Source organism: Rattus norvegicus, chromosome 3 (genome assembly GCF_021556685.1).
Source record: "Rattus norvegicus strain SHRSP/BbbUtx chromosome 3, alternate assembly SHRSP_T2T, whole genome shotgun sequence".
Taxonomy (NCBI): domain Eukaryota; kingdom Metazoa; phylum Chordata; class Mammalia; order Rodentia; family Muridae; genus Rattus; species Rattus norvegicus.
This window is the reverse complement of record NC_141536.1, coordinates 69,503,892-69,518,271: the sequence shown is the minus strand read 5'-3', so window position 1 is coordinate 69,518,271 and position 14,380 is coordinate 69,503,892.

Below are 14,380 nucleotides of genomic sequence, written 5' to 3'. Positions count from 1 at the left end.
AAAGATAACTACCCCATTACAGAAATGAAGATTTCTAAATAGCATCTCCAATCTTGGCAAATGCTTAGTCATCATCCTTACTGGAACTTGACACCTACTTAGCACTCATCTGGTCCAAACACCCATGTTATTAGATAGAGAAACTGAAGGCAGAGAGAAGATATGGTTTGCCTCCAGTGTTCCACAGAAAACTTGAAGGAGACATCGGTGTCACCTGATATCTCAGTTCAGAACTCTTTCACCTGAGTTGTTGAGCACTAGAATGTGGTCTAATTCTCATTCTCTGTCTCATTGCTGTCCACTGTCTTGGAGTATGCTTCTCTGGATGGATCAAGTCAAGATCTTTATGCCCGCCTTTCCCAGTAAAGACCATGCTAGAGCCTCAGGCACCATTTCCCATTTTAGCTCCCCTTTCCTACTCTCATGTACTACACTGAGAAGTGTACAGTGTAGCCTTAATAGCCCCACTCTCTTTCTGGACAAAACTTGAGTAAACCCAAAGAATCTGCCCCTTTCTATTCCCGTGTCTTGGTCCTTCCTCCAGGGAAGTTGTCTCTTACTTAGGCAAAAATATCTTTGCCCCAAAATTCTTTCTAGAGAGACTTCAAAACAAAAGAATACATAAGAAAAAAAATTCCCGGGGCTGGGGATTTAGCTCAGTGGTAGAGTGCTTACCTAGGAAGCGCAAGGCCCTGGGTTCGGTCCCCAGCTCCGAAAAAAGAACCAAAAAAAAAAAAAAGAAAAGAAAAGAAAAAAGAAAAAAAATTTCCCTCCTCCTCTACTCTTAACCAGTCTCAGCCTTCTTCCTACTGTCCATACCTTCTCTGCCTAGGTGGACAACAGAAGTTCACATACTGACTTTGTAATTAAGGCATAGGCTGTACATATAACAAATAGACCAGAGTTAGAAGCTATCTCTGCCATTGATTATAACCTAGGCACATGACTTCTACTTGCCTGTTTTCCATCTGGAGAAATGAGGTATGATGATGTCATTCCCAAAGGGTTGGGACTGATGGTGAATTTGGTTCCATGTCTAAGATACGGTAAGCTTTGAGTACCGTGATGATGATAATGTCTGCACAGCATAGACTGATGGGAAGTGTAATATCACTGCCTCCTCACGCTTCCTGCTGCTCTCAGTCCCTTTTGCCTACTTATGCCAGGAGACCTTCCCTGATCACATCCATCTCTTTCATCACTTTTGTTTGGCTAAACTCCATTCCCAATCCAGATAGTGCTAAGTTGAGTTGCATGTCTGATTATTCTGAGTCGGCATTAGTCATGTCTCCTCACCTAAAACCACAAACTCCTATTAGGGAAAACCAAAGGCCTTTTTCCTTCCAGCACTGCAGAACCCAGGGTCAGGTACAAAGAAGGTTCTAAGAAAAAATGCAACTGAGTGAACAGACAGAGCAAAGCCATTTCAGGACCTTCTACATCCATCTTCTTTTGCTCCTTCAATCCTTAGAGCCTCTGGTATCATGACCAGACCTAGAAGCTTTCAAAGAGGGAGGTCAACGTGTCTTGTTTTTGATCCAAAAGAGAAAATTAACAAGATATGTGCTCAAAAACATAAGATGTTCTTAGGAACTCCCTGAGGAAGAAAATGCTTTTTTCCATTTCCACTGGAGGATACTAAGGCTCAGAGAGGTTAGGAGATTGACCCAGGCTCACACCAGAAAGAAAAAGAGCTAGGGCTTTCTGTGGTACTCTTAACATCTTCTGTACAAGCTGCTGCAAAGAGATGCCACGTTAATATCTCTGTTCTCAGCCACAGGAGTCTCAGCAATCTTTTCCCTTTAGCCGAGCAGGAGAAAGAGTTAAGGGCTGCAGCACAGTAGGTAAAGAGTGCATCTGCTCTTGTAGAAGATGGAAACTCTATTCTTATCAGGTATAGTTCCATATCAGGTAACTCACAGCCTCTTGTACCTCCAGCTCCAAAGGTTCAATGCCCTCTTCTGGCCTCCATGTACACATCTACTTAAATACCCTGTCCACAAACCCCCACACATATACCAACACACCCACACGCTCAAAAACAATTTTAAAATAGATTAACATTTTAACTTATAATCTGAAAAAATGAAATAGAAACACTTTTCTTTATACGAGTGCTCTAAGAATTAAATAAAATCATCCATAGTCCCTACATAGCACTTAATCTCACATTTGCCATGAAAAGTGTTTTTAAAATGTTAGCCATGCCTTAATGTCCTCAAGAGCAAAGAACCAGAAGCCTAGTCTCCATAGAAGAGGTGAAGAGAGGCCTTGCATTTACATATGGAAAGGAGTTGGGCTACATCAGAGTCTATGAGGTTTGGTACTGAAAGGCAGCTAGGGTGGGTTATTGTAAATATCCTAATGGAATTCCTACGAGCAAACTTGGTTATATTTTGTCTGCTTGTGGCAAAATACCTGACTGAAGCAACTTATTGTTTTATCCCATGGATCCTGAAAGATACAGTCGATCCCTGTAGACCATGATAATGGGAGCTTGGGGTGCTGTTCCCTATCACACAATAGTGAATCAGGACTCAAGGAACATGACCAGAGCTGGAGCCAGGCTATACTCTCAAAGCCTGACCCCAATGCTCCATCTCGACAAGCTATAGCTCCAAGTCTGTTCTTGTAGTTCTGATGCAGCAAGGCCTGGGTGAGAGCAATAACTGTAATGAAAGGAAGAACTTATGACAGGGGCTTCACAAAAGTAGACAGAAATAAGTCATTCTGGTCATCACAGCTTTCAGTACACTATCTAAACTTTCAGCACACTTTTTTCCACATGGGCAGGTGAGAGAAAATAAAGGGCATAAGTCCTGGAGGTAAGCATGCCATTCTGTTCCAGGATATTTCTAGAAAAACCTCTAGTTGGCAACATCTAATTGATAGTTGTACTAGAAACAGGCCCAGAAGGAAGCCTGCTGCATTTCCAGATTCCTGCTTCTCATCCACTCTTTCTGAGACAGTAATGTTTCTTTTCCTAAAAAACTCCTAGGCAGGAGCTGACCTCCCTCCCACCATCCCCTTTCCACATTTCTCAGGTTGCCTAGAAGAGTATGTTCATCTTGAATGAATGGGTCATTTGCATAATTCAGAGTCAGCGACCATAGAAATAGCTCCTGGGTCTGAACTATGGAATGGATAGACTAAAGGCATCCCTAACAGCATCAAGATCATAGATGCAAGAGAGCTGGGAAGAACTCAACCTCTGCAGACATCCACAGAGGAAGGAGAATGGAGGGAACCAGGCAGGAAGGGTTGCTCAGCAAAATCAACACTTATAATCAATAAAAGCTCCCGGGGCAAGAACAGAAGTTTGGAACAACACCTTTCCTCAGTGATGTACTCCTCCAGCACACAGCTGAGAGTAGCCCTACCTCTGTTGTAATTCTTTTTTTCTTTTGGAATTTCATTCATGCATACCATGAAGTATGACTCCTTCCACTCACTTTCCTCACCAACTCCTTCTATATCACTCCAACACACCCCCTCCCAACTTCGTGTCTCCATCTTTTTTTCCTTTCCTTTTTGATAGTCTACTAAGTATAGTTAGTGCTATCCCGTATACATGATTATGGGGCCATCCACTGTATCATGGGCCACTACCAGTGGCCAAACCCTCAAAAATGAAATTGCTCCTCCCCTTCTGCCACTAGCTCTTCAATAATGGGCAGGACCTGAAGGGCACCTTCCCCACCTATGCCTAAATTTGGCTGGCTTGATCTTGTGCAGGTCTTGTTCAAGTAATCACAGCTGCTGTGGGTTTATGGGTCTGATGACTATTTCGTTGTTTTTTAAACAACAATGTGTATCTTTATGTGTTCAACGTGGTGGTTTGCCATCAAATTATCAAATAAAGCTGGTTAATGCATCTATTGCAAGACATTCAAAATTTTATGAAGATCACCTAAGATCTAATTTCCTGGCAATTTTATTTAGTTGCTTTATAGTGCAATAGTCCACCAGAATTTATTAGTACTAACTGAAACTTTGTATGCTTTGGCCAGCATCTTCCCATCCACCATCTTGTCTAGTCCCTGGCAACTAACATTCTATTCTCTGTTCCTATTAGCCTAGAATTTATATATTCCACACAGAGCTGAGATCATATGCCATCTGCCTTTCTCTGTGTCTTCTTAATTTATCGTACTGTCCTTCAGGTTCATCTATTTTGCTGTCAATGATAATATTCCAGTGTGTGCATGCATGTGTCACACATATCCATTCAGTGGACACTCATGTGTGTTTCATATCTTGGCTTTGTGACTAGTGCTGCAATGAGTGTGGAAATACATGAAAGTCTTTGGTAAATTGACCTCATTTCTTTTAGGATAGCCCTGCTTGTTGCCTCCTTTCCCATCCTGCGTTCTCCCTTTGAAGCGTGTTGTACCTTTTCAAGTATTTAGGCTCTGTCTTCTCTGCTTCCAGCCTCCCAGAACAGGAGCCTGTCTGCTCTACTGTCTGCTGCTTCTCCAGCACTCAGCATGGTGCCTGATGAATAGCGAGGGCTTGTAAACATGCGATGACTAACTTATGAAAAGGTCTCTTTTTCTAGCATCCCCTTAGTTGGAATGAAAATGAGATTCCTGGCCAGAAGCTCCACAGTCCCTTGGTTACAGATCAAGCGTGTCAGTCAGTCAGCCCTCCAATTTAACAAGTGCTGGTTCTGCCTCTTAAGAGCTACAGATTATCAGGTGGTATGACTTAATCTCCATTCCTATGCCTTGATTTTATTTGTTTTTATCCACAGCACCTATCCATCAAATCACTGTTTCTCTGTGTGTTTATTATCAGTGTCTTCTAACCAAGATTGAAGCAAATGACAGTTCGGTTTACTACTAAAAAGGATGTACAGTCAAAATAATTAACTAGGCTTCCTGGAAACTGACTAGTCTGAACACAGATGCACACTGCACTCAAAGTTAATCAAACTTGGCTGTACTCCAGCATTTGAGATGGTTCCACATCTAGCACCCAATAGTAGTAGACACTCAATGAGTAGATGAGCTAAGCCACCCTTTCTGAACAGTGGCTATGTATATGCTGGTTCCTTTCCATACCCACAGTGGTCTTATGTGGTCAGCTAAAGAGTAGTCAGTCTCTTTTCTCAGGCCCTAGCCTGTCTCTTCCAGAGCAAAGATGACCTCCTTCTACAGGGTGTCAGAGTTATGGAGTCTGTTATTTCTAGATCCTACTATCATACTATGAATCTCTTTGTTTATACCTTCAATCTGTTCTTCTTTCTTCTAGAAGTGATGAAATCTGTTTGTCTTGTCCATCAGTAGACAACAGTAATATTACTACGTAGACTCTTGGCCACCACATCTGCTGGGACTTTCTAAGTAGAGGCAAAAACAGATACAGCTGGCCTGATTCTCCAACTGGAATTCACCAATTAATGCAGCAAGTGTCTGGAAACAGTTGTATAGTTACTGTGTGCTAAGCCAGGGAGAGAGAAAAATAGAAAGAAAACCCCTATACCTGCCCACAGATTACTCATCATCTAGAACAGTGACAGATAAACAGGCAATCACATCGAGAGTAGTGTCTTACTACTTCTGTGTTAGTAAAATGAATTTCTCAGAAAAACTCTTACCAGCTCGGTTTTGTGTCACTGGAAACATTTCTAAGTCTCAAAGCTGCCTGGGGTTTGTAAGATAGTGAAAGTGACTCCAGGGAAGATTGGACGGAAAGAATACTTGGCAGTAAAAGGACCTACCCTCTAGCTACTTCTCATTTCCCATCCAGCCTTTCTTCATGGGGATAGAGGCAGGGATTGGTGGGAGAAGATACCTACTACATTGGGTATGAAGGTCCCTCTCCTTGAGACAGTTAATCATGAAATGAATTGTTCATGCTTCCAAGACAGCCACACCCTTCTTCCTAGTACTCTTTTGTGCATACATGCAGAGTGTATAATGCATAAATACCTATGCACACTGATTTACAATCATGCGTGTGCATTCTGGGTTCATATGTATGCACACAAACACACACCTGCACTCAAATGGGCAAGAACCATAGAGAATGCCAACATCTGAGGTCAAAGGATAAGCTTAGAGGAGCAGAAGGAAATGTCAACAAAGATCAAGAACTGGACTGAAAAGATGGTTAAGTCCTTCCCCAAACATGAGACCTCAGTTAACATCTCCAATGCATGAGAAGCAGGGAGCAACAGTGCTAGGGAGGGAGACAGGAGGATCTCTAGAACTTGCCGGCCAACCAGTCTAGCCACATTAGTGAACTCTAGGTTTTGTGGATGAGGTGGGGAATGATAGAATCAGGTAGTTGTCTACCTGTGGCTTCCAAACGCATACACATGCACTTGTATGCATGTATATACTGCACATGCACATACACACAACAACAAAGTTGAAAAACTAGAGTACAGGTCCAGAAGCCAAGCAAAAGAAAGAAACTGGAAATTGGTCACAAATAAAAACAAAGGAGTCATTTGGATTGTGATTCCCTGCTCACCTCTTCCAATTTCCTCTCCAAATAATAATAACGGTGGTAGCAATTACAAAGGTCTCTGACATTTGGCTTTGTGCCAAACACTATGCTAAGTGTTTCTGTGGGTCATTTCTTTAATAACCCTGATCCAGGCACCCTCATCCTCATCATTCTCCTCCTCATCATTATTCCAAAGCCTTTATTTATAACCTCTTATATGATGATGTAGCCTACCATTGTTTTCTCTACCTCCCAAGATGAAGAGGTTTGAAGAAATCAGCAACAGAAGACCCCACTTCAATTCCATAAAATGATAACTTACAATGCTCGTAGGAGTGTTTCATTCAACTTTTCTAAAGGACAGAGAACTGTACCGGGTGTTGCCTTGCCAGTATTTTCCAGCAATCATATGTGATACATATCAAGTATCCTCATTTTAAAGGTGAAAAAACTGAACAATGAGAGGACAGATCTCAGTTTCAGAGCACAGAGCCAGTGAGTGGCAAGCTGAGTAACTGATTGTCATTTGTCACTGTTTCACCAATGTCATTCCCCATGTTTTTGTTCAATCTCATTCACTGGACACAACTGATCTTCTACTGGTGTTTTTTTCAGATAACCAAGATGCTTGCTCACAAAAAGAAGGAAGAAAGAATTTAAGACAGGAGGATGGGAAGGAGTGCCATGGAATGCAGTCATCTAGATAGACTATGGTCTTTGCAACTATGAACATACAACACAAAACCATACTGGTTATCAGAGACTGAAGAGACGCCCATGAAGAGCTCATGACTATTAATGTTTGACAAAGGAAGCGTTATTTTCTTTAATGGTATAAACACAGGGTGACTAGGTGATGAGGTGTGTGTGTGTGTGTGTGTGTGTGTGTGTGTGTGTGTGTGTGTGTGTGTGTGTGTGTACAGGTTACTCACTGACCCTGAAGCTCTTCAATTAGGCTAGATTGACTGGTCATTGAGTTCCAGGGACCTGCCTGTCTCAACCTTCCAAGTACCTGACATTTTACACAACTAATGGGAATCTGAGGTCAGATCCTTATGCTTGTGTACCAAGTACTTTACAGACTGAGTCATTTCCCTGGTCCTTACCATCCCCCGTTGCCTAGCATGAAGTTTGCTGATTAGTAACATAATCACAGGTGCAACATCCCACCATATTCACACACCCCACCCAGAGAGTGGACATTCTGAGGACTGTGTCAGTTTTCTATGGCTATTGTGACAAAGAACTAAAAAAAAAAAATTAGAGGCTTTAAAAAGCAAATTTCTTTTCTTACAGTTCTAGAAATCAGAGCCTCTAGTAGGTCACCAGGACTACATTCTTCTGTAATATCTGAAAAGAGTCTATTCTGAGGTTCTCTTCAGCCTCTAGTGACTATTCGTATTTCTTGGTTCCTGCTCTCTTCCTCTGTCTTCAAATCAAAAGGTATTTCCAATCTCTACCTCTACCATTCTCTTTCCTCCTTTGACCCTTATACCTCTTTCTTTCCTTTGTAAGGATCGTTAGGCTTACATCAGAGCCATGTGATCATCCATAACAACCCTCCAACCTTCATGTAAGCTCATTTACAAAGTCCCCTGTGCCCTAAAATGTTACACATTCTTGGATATTATTCTCCCTACCATACAGATAGAAAATAGTGCCATGTGCACCACTTTCTCTATCTGCAGCAGAACAGTGTGCATATTGCTTCCACTTGTTTAAAAAAAATGCATGCATAGCATTTCCCAAATATTTTTGTATGTATCGTTTCAAGTACTTTTACCTAAAATCCATTTTCCATCGTTTCCCTGCATTCTCCCTTGTTTTATCACAGTTCCTTCTGTAAAGCCTTGTCTTTCGATGCTTATACATTTGACAAATGCATCCTTGTTCCTAATGACATTATTTCCTCAATGCACAAGAAGATGTCTCCTCTCACTGGAATTAATGTATGGCCCCCTCTCGTCCTGGCTTCTGTTTTTGTGGTTGTCTTAGCGGGGAGGCAGAATGAAGCATGAAACTGAAGTCTCAATAGCGTTTCTTATTCTGAGATTGTGTTGAGCACTGTTGGCTTGTTTGTCGTTTTTCATACTCCTCCTGCTGGTAGTGCCACTTGCTAAAGCGTCGTACATCTGTGGCCGTTTTTCTCCAAGCATTCATATTGACTAATGCCGATGAGTGTTTCTTGGTGTGCAATCTGTACTTCAACCTTTTAGTTAAGCAAATCTCCCATCATTACTCTAAGCATGTCCCAATATTGTCATCGCCACCATTGTCTTAATAACCTCAGCTGTGCATTCTTGGCGGGTTTTCCCCAGATGCCTTTCATTTCCAGTCCCCAGTTCCTGCTAAACGCTTCATTAGGTTATGATAATCTAGCAACAGCCAGTTCTCCTATTTTTAAACCTTTCCAGCAATACAAGAAATCAGCTTTCGATGTTCTCCTCTGTCATTATTCTCCTAACATGTTGTAATTTTCACTGAACAAATTTTGGATGTGGGATATTAAATTAATTCTCATCTGTTTAAAAGTTTTCTGCCATTGTTACAACTAATTTGCCATGCATTCAAGAAATCATAATAATGAAAATGGTTTTTTAATTAATTTCATTTCCTACAGCTTCCTGCCTGATTTCTACGTATTTTCACAATAGAATAAGACTTTTTTTCTTTCCCAGAAAAGGTCTCATGTGGTATGGACTTTAAATGATGATGACTTTGCCTTCACCTCCTGAGTACTGAGATAACAGACATATGCTTCCATGCCCAGTTTATGGGACGCTAGGGACCAAATCCAGGGGCTCATACATGCTCAGTAAACACTGTCAGCTGTGTTATACCTCATTGATAGAATAAATTCTTGGAAGTCCAGAATCTTCACAACTTTGAAGAAAGCCTGAAAAGATATGCTATGTCAGGATTCATTGTTTTGCTAATTGAAGCCCCAGTGTTTGCTGTGCAGAAGACTGTAGCTTCGCCAGGAGAAGCAGGTGTCTCTATATCAGTTTGTTACTTTTGCATGGAAGGCTCTCATTTTAGTCCATGTAGAGGGGATAGGACTCATGCGGCCTCCGGGGCATTAACAAGCACTTGGAGAGTCATCATCATACCCACTGGTGAACTCAGCAGGTTCCAATGAGTAGATTCACACTCATGGTCATGAAGATAGCCCTGGGTTAAGTTCTGTGAGTCCCACACAAAACAGTATAATTCATATGTGGAAAAGGGACTTGTAGGAGAGAAAGAAGGATCAATGGGAGGGGAAAAAGATTAGAGTGGAGGGAAATATATATATATATATATATATATAATTAAAATAGTGAACTCCATATAAACCATCACTGAGGCTATATTTAAAACAAAAATGCACTTTAATAAATTATATTTCAGTACCTAAATCTATTTCTCACTTAAAATTGTTCCCATGATTGACAGTACTGGATAAATAAAGGAAGGAAGGAAGAAGGAAGGAAGGAAGGAAGGAAGGAAGGAAGGAAGGAAGGAAGAGAAAGAAAGAAAGAAAGAAAGAAAGAAAGAAAGAAAGAAGGAAGGAAGGAAAGAAAGAAAGAAAGAAAGAAAGAAAGGAGGGAGGGAGGGAAGGCAAGGGGGAAGGAAGGAGAGAAAAATAAGAAATGGAAAGAAGATATAGAGGAGGAAGGAAGAAGAAAGAGAGAGCTCTAAATGTAGGAAATGCTGCCCATTACATTCCAATGGAGTCATCTCCTCACTGCTCTCACAGACAAACTATTTGCGTGCTAAGCTTCAGATACACCCTACAGTAATAAATGTGTTTCATTTTGTTGAAGGCACTATTTCTTTTTTCTTTTTTTTAACTTTTATTTTTTTACAGTCCAGCTGTTAACCCTCTCCTGTTCCCCCCTCCACAGTTCCTCATCCTTCACCACCCCCTCCCTTCTCTAAGAGGCTTCCCTACCACCACCAGACCTCCCCACTCCCTGGAACCTCAGGACTCTTGAGGGTTAGATGTGACTTCTCCCACTGAGGCCAAACCAGGCAGTGAAACACTCTGACCCAGAATTGTTCCTGTCTAAAACAACTGCAGGGACAAAAATGGACAAGAGACTGGGGGGAGAGGCAGTCCAGTGATTGACCCAACTTGGGATCTATCTCAAGGGGAGGCTTCAAGGCCTGACACTATTACTGATGCTATGATGTACTTACAGACAGGAGCTTAGCATGACTGCCCTCCGAGAGGCCCAACAACCAGCTGACTGAAACAGATGCCAATATTTACACCCAACCATTGGACTGAAGTAGGAACCCCTGTCCTTGAATGAGGGAAAGGCTGGAAGAAGCTGAGGAGGAGGGTGGTCCCATAGGAAGACCAGCAGTCTCAACTAACCTGGACCCCAGAGATCTCCCAGACACTGAGCTACCAACCAGGCAACATACAAGAACTGGTTCGAGGCCCCCAACACATATACAGCAGATGACTGTGGAAGGCACTATTTCTTAAACTTATCTGAGAAAAAGCATTTTTTCCCCACGACCACATTGTATGCCACAAAACACCAATTTAGGATTCACAGAATCCCTTAACGAGTCAAAAAAAATGACTAAAAAGTAAAAAGGCATTTAAAATATTTCTACTTCATTGAGCTTCACATTTACAGAAGATATATTACATGTTGCCATCATATTCCCTAATCAAAAGTTCTTGTAAATCTTGAGGCTTACCTTGCAGAAGCATACATTTGAATCATCAGTAAGCATAATTGTCTTCCTGCCTTTGTCTCCTGCTTCCATGAAAATTAACGTTTTTCTTTCTGCTGTGCGCTGTATAAATGCATTATTATTACAGCATGCCTGTGAGATGCCCTGGGGCTCAGGTATCATTATTATCCTACTCCACAAATAGAAAGACTGAAGTTCCCAAATGCCTAGGTTGTGTGTGTGTGTGTGTGTGTGTGTGTGTGTGTGTGTGTGTGTGTGCACGTGCACACGTGTGCGCATGTGTGTGTATGGTATATGCATGTGTGCCCGTGTGAGTGAACATGTATGGTCGGGTGGAAGACAGAGATCCTAGGTGTCTTTCTCTTTCATTCTCCACCTTATTTTTTGTGGTAAGGTTTCTCTCTGCCCCTGGAGCTGACTGACTTGAACAAACTGGCTGGACAGAGTATCCCCAGGATCTGCCTGTCCTCTACCAACATCACCATCCCAGCACAGGGGTTACAAACATGAACCTCGTCTTCTACATAGGGGCTGAGATTCCAAACTCAGGCATTTGCGTTTGCAAAGCAAACTTCATTCATTGAGCCATCTCCCCGACATTTTAAGGAAACCCACTATATTCTTCCCTTAACAACATCAGTTCTTATTGTAACTGTACATTTCATATCATGCAAAGGAAGAAAATTCTAAATTTCTTGTCTTATTTTCAGTCAACACTAAATGTTCAATTGTGAATATCTTTTTTTCTACCTTTCATAATTACCTTTCATGGATTCTTCCCACTGAGAATATATTTCCAAGAATTTTTCAGTTAGTGAAATGAGATGCTAGCTTTGCTATCCAGAGGTAAACCATCCTCAGTTACTATTGGGTTAAGGTCAGCATTTTAGGTGAGTGATGGTAGTGAATGCTTTTAATCCCAGAACTCAAGAGGCAGAGGCAGGCAGATCTGAACTCTGTGAGTTCAAGGCCAGCCTGGTCTACACATGAAATTCCAGGACAGCCAGGAGTACACAGAGAACACATGTTTTGAAAAATCAAAACTAAAATAAAATAAGATCAATATTTTATTTCTCTAATTACAGATGAGATTTAACAACCACCACCACCACCCCTTTAAGCATGGAGGAGCTGATAACCTCATTCAATGTAGAGGAGAAGTGTGTGTGAATCAGTTGCCTTGTTGCTCTGCACTAGACACTAAGAAAGGTGAAAAGCTGCACTGTAACACAGAGAATTGGGAAGATGATCTTCTATAAGCACATTTGAAGAGGAATCTTGGTAGACAGGATGAAGTCAGTGACCTACAGAACTTCATAAATGCCCAGAACATTTCACATTTCTTCTCTATAGCATCATTTTGTTTCCTTCCCCCACCCCCAAAAACCATAAGATATCATTTAGACACAAGAAGCCCCAGGTCAGCAGACTGAAAGCATAGTCAATGTCAGACCTCTAAGGGATTGTCTATAACTGTCTGTGAGTGTGCACGCATGAGTGTGGGTGGGTGGGTTGGTGTTCAAACGAGTGCACAGGTACATTTTGTTTAGAAGTCAGAGCTCAACCTTGGGTGTCATTTATTCTTCAGGAGGTTTTTGAGATAGCACTGGGATTACAAGCTTGCAGCCCTAAACCCAGCTTTCTACTTAGATGCTAAGGGTAAAACTCAGGTCTCCATGCTTGTAAGGAAAGTGCTTTACCAACTGAGCCATCTCCCTGGTTCTATATCAATCTCCTAAGCTGTAAACCTACCATCTGGTCAACTATTTAGCGAATGGTAAATGTACAAAGACTTATTTTTTAAAAGAAAAGAAAACAACTGTGGTGGTTGTAATGCAAATAGCACTAAGGAGACAAGAAGATTGAGAATTCAGGGCCAGCCTGGACTACATAGCAATATACCTGATGAGAGGAAAGAGGAAAGGAAAGAGATGAGGGGAGGGGAGTTGAAGGGAAGAAAAGGAGAAGGGAAGAAGAGGAGAAGGAAAGAGGAGGAGAGGGGAAAGGGAGAAGAGGGGAAGAGAGGGGAGAAACCAGCTATTTCATCCAACCAACTAGGTAAGCCAATTTGCAAAGTATGACCCACTGGAAAAGAGACTTGCACAAGAAAAGACATGGTAGGAAATTTTACTTTCATATGAATGCAACAGAATGAGAATCTTAGAGGGAACAGAACAACTAGAGGGATTCCTAGAATCCTTAGAAAGAAGAAAGAAACACCTTATTCTTTGATCATGGGTGTGTGTGTGTGTGTGTGTGTGTGTGTGTGTGTGTGTGTGTGTGTGTGTAAAATATGTGCATGTGCATGTTCATATATGTATGTGTATACATCCGTTCACATGCATGTGGAGGCCAGAGGTGTCTCAATAATTCTCCACCTTGCACATTGAGTCAAGATCTCTTGTTTAAACCCAGAGCTCCTATTTCATCTAGTCTCTCCAGTTAGTTGGCTGTGGGGATCACATCTCTGTGTTCTATGCACTAGGGTTACATGGAGGTTGACACAAGTGCCAGGCAGCTACACAGTGCTAAGGCTTGAGACCCCAGGTTTGTTTTTGTATTGCAGGACTTTTACCTGATGAGCCATTGCCCTAACCCAGGACCATGACACTTTGCTGCCTACTTCCATCCCTAAGTATCTAACCAAGTATCTGTAGTGGTCCAGCTACCCTCACCTGAGCTAGGCAATTGCTTCTTTGCATCCAAAGGGCTCTCAGCTCAATCGGTACTCCTACCAAATCTCCTAGCCCCAGACAACTCATGGGGTAATGGCTTAGAAACAAGGAGCAGAGGAAATAATCCACTTGTAATTCTTCCTAATAAGCAAGCTTCATCCAATCACCTGGTGCTCCAACCTGGGAAACAGATGTCCTTAAAGCAGCTAAACAGAAAATGTTTGCCCATCGGATAAACAAATACTGAGAATCAACCATGTTTCTTTCTTCTGCCCATCCTTAGTCTTGCCTTCATTGTTCTCATCTATTTTGCTTTTTCCCACACCATTAAATTCCTCTCTCCTTTTTATGCCCTCTCTTCTACCCCTGTAGGGTGAGATGCACTTAAACCCTCTGTGTTCCATCTAAGATTTCAGACCAATGCCCTGCCCACTCTATCCTTTCCTGGTGTGCCCTCTTGCCTTCTCTCCCTTGCCTGCTCCTCTCCCCTAATCCCTGTTCTGGGGCTGCCTGCCCTCCTCTCCTTTCTTCCCCTTGCCCTACCCACTTGGACC